At 41.9% G+C, this 13,777-nt stretch overlaps 1 protein-coding gene across 16 annotated transcripts in view; it reads left to right on the top strand.

The window, feature by feature from the left end:
• The first annotated feature begins 1,333 nt into the window (after positions 1-1,333).
• Positions 1,334-13,777, top strand: part of ERBIN (erbb2 interacting protein) — a 118,692-nt gene continuing 106,248 nt past the window's right edge. For 5 of the 16 annotated variants that reach the window (XM_071802638.1, XM_065860143.2, XM_071802643.1 and 2 more), the window contains exon 1: positions 1,897-2,114. The gene's annotated coding sequence lies outside the window, so the exon portion shown is untranslated. Of the gene's footprint in view, positions 1,557-1,896; positions 2,115-2,232; positions 2,526-13,777 lie in introns of those variants that run through there. The other 11 variants (XM_065860139.2, XM_065860137.2, XM_065860141.2 and 8 more) reach the window with 7 other exon arrangements.

The raw sequence follows: 13,777 nt of genomic DNA on the forward strand, positions 1-13,777 counted from the left end.
AAGGTGAGCAGCATGTACAAATCCACCCTGCTGTCAGCTTTGTGTGCTGTGTTGTGGCAACACAGAACTCCAGGTTCCAGGACTGTTAAAACGGCATATTGTGTACACAATAGGTTATCAAATGCCCATTTCGAACAATCCAGGAAACTGAACAGAAAAACATTTCCATCAACGTACTGGTGAGGTCCAACAAACACCAATATTGAATTTGTGTGATCTTCAGTAAACCCACCGACTGCTGTTCAAAGGTATTTGTACATCATGGTGTTACAGTTAACAGCACGTTCTGTAGCATCGTGTGGTACTGAGGGCACTGAAATACTTGAAAATACAACCGTATTAGGAGTTTATGTGGAACAGTGTGGCTATAGATGTGACATTATTTGAACTGCTGTCATGTGCATCAAAATAACATACCCAAACAAACATCATGTTTGGGTGGGGGCTGGTAGTTGTTTTTTCCCCCAAATGTGTTTGTTCCCTCAGATTCTGGTAGCTGAAAGTTAGGGATTGGAAGGGACAATACAGGAGCAGCTGCTGGGACGGCCATGAACTGAGACAGTGAGCACCTGATCTGTGATCAGCTCTTTTGGCGATTTCGATATAACACGTGCAATTACTCAATTAGGAAGCTGAGCTGCTTACGCCCGAGGAAACTTTCATCATTCGGGATTCAATTTGTCTGGGTCACTGACGCGCCCCTGAAGAAGACAAGCTACGCCAAAACCGCGGAGGCAAACCAGAGACCCCTGCACCCCAGTGCTGAGGTCTCTAGGTCCCCCGTGGTTGCCGAGCCAGGAAGGGCCCGCAGGGACCCGCCACCGCCCTCCCGGCCGGCGGACACGCCCCATCCCAGCCCCGGGTGCGGGCCGCACGTCGGGCAGAGGCGGCGGGGCCCGTCCCACCGGCCCGGGCCGGGTGCCCTTCGCAGGCTCCGCGTCCCCGCCCGCACCCCTCAGCCCGAAGGCCGCCCTGCCCCTCCGCGCGGCCCCTCACCCTGCGCCGGCGCCCCCAGCCCCCACCTCGCCCCATTCCTCCACGGCCCGCTCCCGCCCCCCGCCGGGCGCCATTGGCTGCGGCGGCCCGTCCCTCACGACGCCTCTGGCTCAGGATTGGCTGCGCCGCGGCCTCCCGCGCTCAGCCCCACACCGGTGAGAGGGGGAGGGGAGGCCAGTGGGGCCCGGCAGCGGCGGCGGCGCTGCCCGCCCGTCCTCTCCCCTCCCCCCGCCCGTCGCGGCCAGTGGGGGCGCGAGCGCCGCGCCTGCCCGCTCTTGGGGCGGCCGCCTCCGCCAGGCCCCGGCCCGGCTCCCGCTCCGCCCCGCCGCTGCGGTGCCTCCCCCGGCCTGGGCGGCGGTGCGCGGCGCCGGCAGCCGCAGGGGTGCGGCAGCCTCCCCCTCCCCGGGCCACCCCGTCCCCGGTCGTGTGTTCAGCCCGGGGCATTCCCCTTGCCCACAGCTCCCGAGGCCGGGGAGTGGGGCGGGAGGCTGGAGCGGCGGGAGAAGGGGGAAGTGTGCGAAAGGAGGCGGGGAGACAGGGCGGCGGCGGCGGGCGGGCAGGTGAGGCAGGCGACATCCCGCTCTCCTGCCTTTGGCGGCGGCGGCGGCGCGGCGGCGGCGGGGGGGTGCCGGTGGCCGCGCTCGGGCAGAGGGGTCCCGGGTGAGGAGCGGGGGGTGGAGGAGCGGGGGGCGGAGAAGCGGCACCCAGAGCGTCGGGCAGGCAGCGCGGGCGAGGGGCGGCGGCGGGCCGGGCCGCGCTGCCGGGGCCGGCTGGGTGGCGGGGGGCGCTGCGGTCTCGCTGCCTGGCGGTCGCAGCGCCGGGCGGGGCCGGCGCGGCTCGGGGCCGCCCGCGGGGCAGACCCCGGCGCCGCCGCCGGCGGGGACCGGGAGGAGCCCGGCCGCGCTGCCGCCCTGCCCCCCTGCACACGCACGTCGCACGCTCCGCTGTGCGAACGCCCCCGCCCTCGTCGAAAGCTGTTGCATCTTGCCCTCCCCGACACTCTTCTTTTCTCCTCTGCCCCCTTAACTAGAAGATATCTCGATCGGATTTAATATATTTCCTTGGGGTTGGAGGAAGCTCGTGCCTGTTGGATCTGGTTTAGGCGCCCGACAGACAAGGTAAATTAAATGGAGAATGCTTGGGGAGCAGCAGCAGCAACAGAAAAATCCTTCCTCTGCTGAAGGGGGTGGGGAAAAAGGAAGGAGTTCACGCTTCATTTTTATATCCTGTTTTTAGCCTTTATTTTTCTGCGTTTTCCGCCTAGCTGTCCTTTGTGTTTTTCCCTCTCGCCGAAGTGCTGTTTGTATGAACGTAGTTGCTGATTTCATGGAGGCTAAGGAAGGAGGCTGGGGAGACCGAAAGTTTTTTAAGCTCCTCAGACACAGAAGTTTCTTTGTTCGGTCGGAGAAGGTATTGAACTGAAACTGCTCGACTCCGTGATTCTGCTGCTTCAGCTCCTTTCCTTCCAAAAGATTGCAAACCCTGCGAATATAATTAACTTCTTGGTAAATAAGAAAGCCCTGAAGGAGGTAATATCTTTTATTTAATCGAAAGATCTTAAGGCTTGGCGTTCCATGTGTCTGCCGTTTCCTGCTTGTCTGTCACCTTGTTTTCTGGGGTATAGGTTAGTGTCTGGCTGGTCTTCTGCAAGATAGCTGTTAAATTTCTTCATAAAAGTGTGCCCTCGTAGTCCTCTGTAAATGCTGTCGCAGTTTTTCCTCTCGACTGCTGCTGCTACCTCTCTTCCTCCCCTCCGCCCCCTCTCTGTCCTCGAGATGACGAGTTGGACTGCATATTTTTCAGCTTGCCTATGAAAGACGTCTGTCTTGAATTTTGATCCTTGCCCACGTTTATCTTAAGAACGTCAATTAAAAAAAGGTAGCTAGTGGTCTGACTTCTTAAAAGTATATGCAGTTGAACCTCCATGTTAATGTAGCCTTCTTTGGTTTGGGCAACCACTTTCGCCTTTATAATTTTTGAGAAGAGTCCTGTTTGAAGGACTGTTGAAGGGGAAACTAGATGTGAAGTTTTGCTGTAAGATTTTGTACTGCTGGTGCTTGTTAAGTTATGCCAGCTAACTTAGTTGTGTGTAGTGAAAGCAATATTGCTCACCGCAGATTCATTTCACATGCCTCAAAGAGGCAATTATTGGTTAGTTCTTTCATGAAGGCAAAGAATTTCTTGTATTGTGAATGTTCAAAATGGGCTAGAAGCCGTATCTCTGTGCTAGCTTATTTGAATTTTTATTCCTCTTTGTCATTCTCAAAAACAGCATGTTGATCAGATAGGATGTCTGAGCTTAAGTCACTCCAGTGTCTGAGAGGTGTTGTTATTTGGGAGGCTTGAACAAAGTAGTTTTTTATGTAGTTCTTTAACAGTATCAAATAACATAGTGTTTGAGAAAAAAGCTATTAATCCAACTCCACCTGTTTGATATACCGTGCAGAAAAATATTAACGTTTGACTGACCTGAAGTGGCTTCTGTGGCTGATAACAAGTAAGTTATTTGGCTCCCAGTTTACAGACTTACCTTTCCAGGCAATGGTAAGGGTTATTCTTAAGTGTCAGAAAGGGCTGAACAAAATAAATGGCAGTGAACTTCAGTTTCCTTATATGGCTAATGCTTGGCAGAAAAGCAATGAAGTCTAAATAGAGTAATGCTTTTACAAAGAGCAATCACTTTCCAAAGCAGTGTTTCAGTCCCAATAATGACTTGAGATTCTTGGGAAGGCGGGAGGTGAGTGTGGGGGAATTGTAAGCAATGCATGACAAATTTAGTTGTAAACCAGTGTGTTGGTAATGGATGCAATTTTGTTTCTTTTTAGAGTTTTTGTGTTTCTCATGATGCACTTGATATTTTTCAATGCCATGCAGAATAATAGGTCCTTGTAGTGGAGCCACAACTTTTTACGCTGCTGTTTTGTCACCATGGTAGCTATGGATAAGGTCCTTTTTAATGGTCAAAGTGTAAATCAGTACTGCTTACACCTAATGGTTATATCATAGAATTCCATTCATGACAGTAACATAGTTGAGGAGCTCTGAAGGAGTGAATTCTTTCTTGAAATCAACCATCTCAACTAAAAATTAGTCTGATATTGATATTCATATTATGAATAAAATTATCTAAACATCACATGGTAACTCATGTTGCTTGAAATGACACTTGCATAGGCATGTGCCAATGGCTTGGGGAAACATTGTTTTGACCTGAGTATTCCTTGCTCATGAATTAAATTAAGCTCAAGTAAACATCAGGAATTTTAGGCAGGCATGCTTGCAATCAAAGGGCTAGAAGTTACAGTATATGGCATACTATGGAATATGATTATCCTTAGAATGATTGTCATATTAGTAAAAATATGAATAGATTTGTCTTTTGAATAATTTGCCTAGTAGATAATGTTTAGTATAAATGCTGCACTTTATAGGGTATCCATATGTATATCACATTAGTATAGAATTGATGAGGGTGGTCCATGGAAAAAGTACTGTTGATTGAAAGTTGCATGATGTATTAAGCTGGTGCTGTAAGAAAACAATGTTATGATTTGTCCTCAGTGGAATCTGTTCAGAGTCTGTAGTCCCAGGCATGAAGAGCCATACTTGAAACATTAAAGCTAAGGAAAGGCTTGCACATATGTAGCATACATTAGTAGTAGGTTCTAGAAATAGAAGAGGATGGAGCAAATTCCTCAACTCTGCTTTCCTGTAGGGGTGCAATGAATCACTGGCTGTCTGCTTTGTTTTCTTGTTTTGTTTTTGTCCTTCCTGCTCCCAAGCAGAAAGGAAAATCTTCTAGGGAAAACGTTCCATACAGATCAAATGGTTGATATGTTACCTCTTTAGCAGAGATTCTCCCTGTGGAATAACCTGAACTGCTAAAGAAAGGTCTGACATTTACTCCACATAGAGAAATTAAAAATCTAACCTTTTCCGAATGAATAACTAGTCGAGTTGACAGAAAAGCTTCTTTTATGGATAGGAAAATAGTAGACTGTATTCCTATGTGAACATGCAAATGTTGATGATGACAGTTGATATAAATAGTTAAATGTGAATTATCTGGGAAATGAGGATTTAGAAACATTGTTCTTTTACCTGGTCAGCTTTTGGGTAAGTAGAACTCTTTTGGGTAAGTCATACACACTGTTCACATCAGAATGAAAACATTGAAGGTAACATGTTTAACAATTTGTATAGTAAATAGGCTGAAGATAATGCTCTTCCTGCCCCATATTTGGAACATGCAATGTTTCTGGTAACCTTTTACATGGCTAGCCTAGTGTCTTTGGAACATCTGTGAAGTCCAATGCACTCTTCTGGGGTGTAGGTTATGTCTTCTACAGCTTTTGAATTTTAACTGATTTTGTCAGTTTTGTGATTTGAATGCATAGGGAATATCTTTTTGTTAGTGTTGTGGGTAACTTGTGACCAGTTCCATGGCTTCTTGCACAGCAGACTCTGGTCCACTTCTGTACCAGAAGTATTTTTTCTGGTGGGTGTGGGGGGGGTGCTTGTCAAAGTTTCAAATGTGGATTTCCTGCAATCCTTATAGTTCTCTTCATCACTTGGGGAGCAGCTGCAGTGTGCCACTGCAGTTTCCAGCTGTGAAGGTGACATGCAGAGCCCACTGTATCAGCACAGCTGGTGTGCTTTCTCTTGCTGAGTAGATATGGGTAAAATTAGTGTACTTTAGTAATAATTAATGGTTAAGCAATTCTATTGAGTTGGACAGGTGATAGAGAAGCTTGGCTGCTCTAATAACAAGATAGGCATGGGTTTGGTTTTTTTTTGAAGGATTTTGTCTTGTAAAAAGATTACTTCATTGAAATATAACCTCCTTTTCTAATTAAGAATACAGTGTTCATGTGTCGTGAGTAAAATCTTACAAATGTTAAGATTTGAAGGTAAAGATGCCGATTTAGGAGAAATTTATAAATCTCATATTCTACCTGGAAATGGAAAAAGTGAATACTGCTGTGCTGGAATTGGTAGGATTTATATTGTGTGGTAATCACGTAATACTTATATTGTATAGTAATCACAGGATAATTCTGCTGCGGCTTCTGCTTTCCTGTGTTAGTTACCAGTTCTTTTTAAGATACTTGTTTCTCTGATGCTTGTGTTTCAATCTGGGTATTTGGCTTGTTACTCTGTTTAGTTTCACTTGTTCTTCCCCTAAAGGTGATAGAGCAGCATGAGGTATCAACACTAAATTGCACCTTCCACCTTTAAAAATACATTGTGACTATGCATAATTGAGAAATGAAGCTAAACAGACCTCTTCATTTGGTTTACATGAAGCCAAACTGAAGTGTACTTTGTTGGGAACATCAGCATTGTGACTGGCTTCCCTAGGGTAGTTTAAGTTCAAAAGTAGTTTAGTTCTTTCAGTATCTGGAACTAATTTGTAGATACTTGATACTAAGTTATCATTACACATAAGAACAAAGAGTGATGATTAAGCAGAGTCTGAGGACAATGTGAGTGATCTTGGCTGCTGGTGCTGTCCTGGAAGTTGAAATGATGTCAGAAGCCTTTGGAGCTTCTTTTGCTTGAAGGCTCAGTCTTGTTAGATAAGATAGTATGTACTCTCCTCGCCTATTTATTCACTTCAGTAGATAATGAATGAAGTGCCCATACCCTTCTATCCTGCTTTTTGTCATGGCCAAGAAAACTTAGGTAACAAGTCTTTTACACAAATTTGATTATGAAAGGTGGAGTAATACTTTGGCCTTTCTCTGTTCTATATCTGTCCATATAAGGCTAAACCTTAGAGTTTACTTATGATGGTAAGAACAACTTCTGTTCCTGTAAGAGCAAAGCTACCAGAAAGAAGGTGATTCCAAAATGCACGTTTTTTTTTATATTTTTCAGTTTTAAAATATCCATTATTATACATTCCTGTATCTTTTGTACATAGAACTATGGTTTCTCAAACTCATTTAATGCTTTTGTATAATTGAATTCTGCAAGCAAAAGGCTATATTATATATGCAAAGTGAAACAACTGCTAAAAGCAAACAAGCTTTAAGATTATCTTATTTAGATGCACATTGTGAGAATAATAACTGGAAGAAGCTGTAGATCAGTGTCTTTAGTGTGATCAGTTTGGAATTCACTGGATGCATGAGCTCTCTTTCCAAACAAAAAGGTCTTCTAAGCACATTGAATTCTGCATGTTTATATAGTTCAATATGTATAGTGCTGTGCTTCGTGTCTGGTAGAACCCATCATGAAGCTGGTGGGGTGGAATGGACAGAGATACACAGGTATAGTCCAAATAGTGAATGACTGTTCTGGGCTATCACATACTTTCAGTGGGAGAGGCTGTAGCTGTTTGAGTAGAATTTCCTTTCTGGGAACAAGCAGGTAGGAAAGTAAGTTACAAATGACGTGAAATTAAACAGTTATAATTTAACTCTTAATTTGGAATGGAAGGTATGTTCCTTTGAAGTGGCCAGAGCCTTACTCTCCTTGGTGGGGAAAGCACCAGTGTTAATAACTAAATTCCAAATATTTGAAGTTCTGTTAGTATGTTAAAGGTACCTGCAGAATGGATGGTCTCGTTGTCTGAAGTACTGTGCTTTGAGTTTTGCTGCTGCCTTTGGAGCCTTCTCATCAGTTTTCAGGTCTAGTTAGCATGAGAAGTTCCTGTAGCATCTGCATAGTTGGCTTCATCTTCCCAGATGGTTCTGGAAGAAAAGTTTCATGTAGTTCCTTAGCCCTCTGTCCCATGAGGTGGGGTCTAGCTTTGGTTTAGCTGCAGAAATTATTTCTTCAGTATTCCTTGCCCTCCTTGTCCTTGGAGTTTTTCAGTACATATCTTCCAAAACTTCCATGCCTCCTGAGGAGAGGGCATAGATGCCTTAAGCTACATCAATACATCTGAACAAATATCTGAAATGCAATGCCAGATGTCTGGCAATGTCAGTCACAGGTTCAGTCATCCAGAATTACTATGAATGTCATCTTAAGTGTTTGGATAGTGGGAAGTACTTCCAGGCTTGTCTGGAAGACTTCTGGTAGGCTGCTAAGAAACTTTTTGAGAACTGCTGCTTTTTCCCTCACATGTGACTGCAGTCATCCTAGCACTATTCTCCCTGAGGGGAGAAATGATAGTTTAGAACAAGGGTGTCAAACTCATTTTCACTGGGGGCCACATCAGCCTCACAGTTCCCTTCAAAGGGCCAAATGTAATTTTAGGACTGTGTAAATATAGGAGTAGTTGAATAAATGTAACTTGTTTAGAAGATCAACCCAATTGTCAACAATTTGATCAGATTACTGCAAGTCTGCTGTCTTTACTTATAGGTAACCCTGAAGATAAGATGGAGGTTTATATTTGAAACTGGATATCAGAGAACTCTTAAATAATGATACTAACACAGATTTTACACATATGTGTGTGTGTGTATATATATAAATTTTTTTTTTTTTTTTCCTCTGTGAAAACATTATGCTTAATAATCTGTATGTGCTTATGCATGCCTGTCATTAAAACAGAGAAAAAAAGCTTGGCTGCAGAAGTATTTACAAGGTTGAGCCCTGTATTTTCAGTAAACGTAAACTGAAAAGTGTGGCAATACATATAGCAGTCTAAAAGTTTCGTGACTTACATGCTCATGCTATGGAGCATAAAATGCAGATCTTGAATTGGCTTAGTTTCCGCTTCGGTGTATGAGGCAGATATACCTGAAGGAGGAGATGAACATGCAGACAGCCGTTGATGTGCACTGATATCCTGCGGCTGGTACGTTTGCTTGCTGTGGCAAATTAGTCTGCGGTGACTTGGAATTTCGATTTGGTAGCTCCTTTTAGGAAAACATACTCATTTTGGGTTACTTCTGGTCAGATAATTATATGTTATGTTAACCCTGGAGCTGCGGGTCATTTAATTTCTGATGTGCTCTGTATTTTTGGGGGGGTTGGCAGTAAAGTTTGTCGCTGAGGGAGAAAATTCCAAAGTTCGTGTCTTTCTGATTCTTAGCTATCCAGTCCTTATACCGTTTATTTCAGTCGTGCTCTAGTAAATTTATAAAGGGTGATTTATTCTAAGTAATTAATTCTTTTGTCAATCTCCTTTTGGGAGGAATTACAGGTAAGGGGAATAGAGTGTAGAATTGTAGAAAACAATATTTGGAACAAACCTGAAATTTTCCTTTAAGGTCACTTTTGTTGGTTCATATATGAGTATGGGGAAACTATTAAAAACAGCTTAACAATTAAGTTAGGGACTCAACTCTAAGTATGAAGAGGAGAAAAAGATGGTTAAACCTGTGCTTTTCCATCTGTTCTGATTTTGGCAAGCTATCTGCCTCTCATTCAGATGAGTAAGATCAGAAATGTTGATATGGGGGAAGGGGAAACTACCAGAGCTTTACTATTTTATTCTACTATTGTTTAACTACAGTGCATGTTACTTGTGTCTTTTATTTTAGGAGACTTTTTGTCTGAACAGTGTGTTGTAGGGGAGGGAGCTCTCTGTGGCTATTAGAAAATCCTGTTCTTCCAGTACATTATTCTTAATCGAGACATTAATGCTTTTGGTCTAGTACAAAGGATTCCATCTAAATAAATGAAAATATAAACAACACAAGTAGTAGAAAAGCAAGATAGACTTAAAATAAATTTTAATAGACTTAGATGAGAATAATTTACTGTCCTGCTTATTTTGCATTGCTTTATTGAAGCAAACAATGATAGGACAAGGGGCAATGGGATCAAGCTGGAACACAAGAGGTTCCACTTAAATTTGAGAAAGAACTTCTCAGTGAGGATAACAGAGCACTGGAACAGGCTACCCAGGGAGGTTGTGGAGTCTCCTTCCCTGGAGACATTCAAAGCCCGCCTGGACACATTCCTGTGCGACCTCACCTAGGCGTTCCTGCTCCAGCAGGGGGATTGGACTAGATGATCTTTTGAGGTCCCTTCCAATCCCAAACATACTGTGATACTGTGAAATGCTGAGGATCATGGCATTCCTGTGTGCTCTTTGCAATGCTGCTCTTCTAGAGAAAGACAGTGGAGCACACAAACGTTTCTGTGGGATTTTCTGTGGGAAATTTATGGGAACTGTGGGAGAGGTATTGTCAAGACTTCAAATGTCCTGTAGTCTTTCATGACATTAGTGTTGCTGAATTTGTTTTGCAAGCAGCAGCCTGTGAGACCTTAAGGAGAAGATTGTGGCCCTGTCAAGGGAGCTGGTTAAAATAAAGTCTTATGAGATGGGAGATAGACATGTCTTTAACCAGTTCCTTTTTCTCCTCCATTTCTCATTCTACATAAACCAACTGATCAAGAACCAACAAATCATACATTAAACTTCTAAAAAAGTTCTCACTTTCTCCCCCCTGTCCCAGATGGAGGGAGTCCCTGCCTATTTCCATGGAATTAAAATATATATTTTCTCATTTTAGATCCATAGATCACCCATAATTCCATTTGTGTTACGTCTTGACAAAGTTTTAAATTTCAGCTTCAGAAATAGCTACGGAGGAATAACTTTCACTCAAAATCGAAATGTTACTTATTTCCCGAAACTTGTATTAACTTGGTTTTAGTATTTGAAAAGTCTGAAGTATGCACAATTTCAACTATTTGAAATGACAGGTAAGAAATCATCTGAAATTCCTATATTGTGCTACTAAGTTCAGTTTTCCTACTCTGAGAAGAGGCTGACGTTAGTAGTAAATCAGCATGGCACTGTTCCACCTTTCACTTCAATAGTGTTGAAGTGGTATCATATCTCTTTTTTTTGTCCTGCTGGAAAACACAGGATGTCAGAAGTTAAGTAACATTTTAAGCTGAGTTATTATTAGATCAACTTTGAGTTCAGTTTTGAGGCTATAATTTGCACTGTGATGGGAAGGAAAAATCTTACTTCTCCTTAAACCTCCTGTCAGGTGACAAACTTGGATTAGACATTAAATAATGAATTATTATCTATGTTGATAACAGCAGTGAAAGAGAAACAATGTTTCAGTAAAATTGTCTAATTTCAAAGTAATTTTTAAATTTTTTTATTGTAAAGCAGTAAGCTATCATTCTTCCCTGTGTAAAGTGGCAGAAAATGCTTTGGAAACCATTCAAGAATACAGTTCTGTTAATTTTGTTGCAACAGTTGCTTATCTGATCTCCAAAATGCCTCATGTAGTAAAATAAAAATAAGAGCTTTTTTTTTTTTTTCTTCAATCATCATCTGTTCACTTAGAGCAACACAACATTAAGTAAAGAGAAATGTAATTTAGTTCAAAAAGCATTCACTTAAATGCTTCATTACTGTGTTGGGAGTGAAAAGAGATTATGAGTTGGCAAAAATCAAATGCACATTGTGAGAGCAAAGCTGAGTAAATAGAAGACAAGAATAAGGGTGTTTAACCAAATGGGAGATGTGAGGAGTTTTGTAGTTAGGATCACAGTTAGTGCAAAGAGGAGTAATTCTTGTGCATCACAATTGTGAGCAACTAATTGGAGTGGATCAGGATTTATGTATCAGTTGTAAAATGAATATAGAAGAAAAAAAATAGACAGAAGTACAGTTCAGGGATTCCTTTATTTGCTCAGGACAGTAACTCTTAAAACTGCTGAGAATAACGTTGAGCTAATATGTGTCGTAATTATTGTATAAACTAGAGGGAGAAGATGCTTAGAATTGGGAAAATACTTGGGGTTTTCAAACTTTTGTTCTTTATAGAAATAGTGGCTACTCTTTATCGTAACAGTGAAAAAGGTGTGTTAAAGTAAAATTCTTTTTAAAGCTGCATTGTAAATAAAAGCTTACTGGTTTTAGTACTGCATTCTATACTATGCAACTGTAAAAGCGAAAAAGAAAACCAAACTGGCTTATTGGGGTGGCCGACACTTGCAAGACAGAGACAGAGGTGTTCTTTAAGGGACAAGTATTCTAAAGTAAAATGGAAACCCAATTGTATATGGTATTTCTTTAAGTAGTGACTTGCATTAGGGCACTGCATAGTATTTTAAGTGTCAGGACACTTCTTTATGTGTGTTTTTGGTAAGATATAGTTTTTTGAAATCTGACAGTCCCAAAATAGGGAATACTCATAGATATACATACTCATGTGCAGTCCTTTTTTTTTTTTTGAACTCTGGTCTGTGAATGTGTTTCCACTTGTGTTCCTGTCACCACTTCAGTGTGTAACCTGTTTAGGTTCTCGTCAGTTTATCCATCTTATTAGGTAGAGGGTTTTGAGTGTGGTGTTTCACTTCTGCTTGTATGCACAACCTCCATTTGCTTTGTATCTGAAAGTCTCATATTGTTTTGGGCCTCCTGTATTATTCTGACATCTGATCCATCCCAGTTTTATCTAGGAATTCTGGCAATTACTTTTTTTGGGGGGAGTGCATGTAAAGCAGGGCATCAGGGGCTGTTTTGTTGTAATATATGAACCACACAATTTAGAAAGCAAAATTAAGTAACCATGAATCTCCGATAGGAAATAGGTTGTGTTTGGTTTTGGTTTTGTTTGTTGTTTTTTTTTTTTCTCCCCTTTCTGCTTTCATTTGTGCTGAACTGTTGCATGTTATGTATTGCCTGAATTTGTCTGCAGGCAATTAGATGGAAAGTCTGGTTAACAGACAAGAATTTTCTCATATATTGAAATACTGTGTGTTTGCAGCAGTGCAGCTTGTTTAAAAAACCTCTGGTATCTGCTGCAGATGGCTGCATAGTCTAAGGAGTGGCTTCCTGGCTGCATTGTACATGAAGTGCCAAACATGATGAGAGCAGTTTTGTTCTGGAATGCCAAAATACATTGAATCTGTTCAGGAAGCAACATATGTCAAATGAATAAAAATATCACACTCATGAGAAACAGAATGTGGTAGTTGTTTTTCAAATCTGTTTTTTTTTTTCCTAATTTAAGGGGTTAAAAAGGACTTCTTTATTGAGAGTAGTATTAAATACTCATTGCTGACTTACACTTTCAGCATTTTCACTACCATTTGTTTCCCCATACCCCATTTTTACTTTTGACAGCACATGCCACAGATGGAAATTAAAAGAAGGTTATCAATAGAGGTGCTGTATAGGAAAAAGTGTATGTTTTGCTCCTTGGATATCTAGGCCTGTGCAGAGTCTACAGGTTTTGGGGTGCTTATTGGACTGTTTTTTGTGGTGGTTTTTGTTTGGTTGGTTTTGGTGTGGTGTTTTTCTGTTTGTTGGGTTGTGGGGTTTTTTTGTGTTGTATTTTTTTTTTTTGGGGGGGGGGTGTGTTTTTTTTTCAGACTGTACCTTATGTGTTTCTTTACATCCCTATGGGAGTTGTATGTAACTGCTTGATACTGCAGGTAGAAAACTAGGGTTGATGCAAATAAAAATCAGCAGTGAAAGATGTTACTTCTGCCCAACAAGTTCTCGAGACAGAAAGTGGGAACATTTACGAGTAATAGCTTCAAATATTGCAGGATTTAATGATGATACAGAAACAAGCCCACGGCAGAGTTGTTTTGTTACATATTCCTTCCTTGTTTGCAAAGGAGATAGTAGTCCCTTTGATTCTAGTTATAAGGCAAAGGTACTAAAAATTGCATTGACGGAAAAAACCCGTATCTCTCTAGAAGCTGTAATTCCATCTTATTAGTTTCTAACTATTGTTTTGCATAGATTTTTCTTATCTGAAATAAGTCTTGATTTTCTCTCTTAAACCCACAGGAATTAAGTATGGATCTTCAAAGCAGTTTTGCTTGTCCTTTCTGAATGTTGTTTTTCTCTTGTTTGTTTTGTTCTTTCATCACTATGTTAAGCCATGCAGTT

The sequence above is a fragment of the Patagioenas fasciata genome, chromosome Z (assembly GCF_037038585.1).
Source record: "Patagioenas fasciata isolate bPatFas1 chromosome Z, bPatFas1.hap1, whole genome shotgun sequence".
NCBI lineage: Eukaryota > Metazoa > Chordata > Aves > Columbiformes > Columbidae > Patagioenas > Patagioenas fasciata.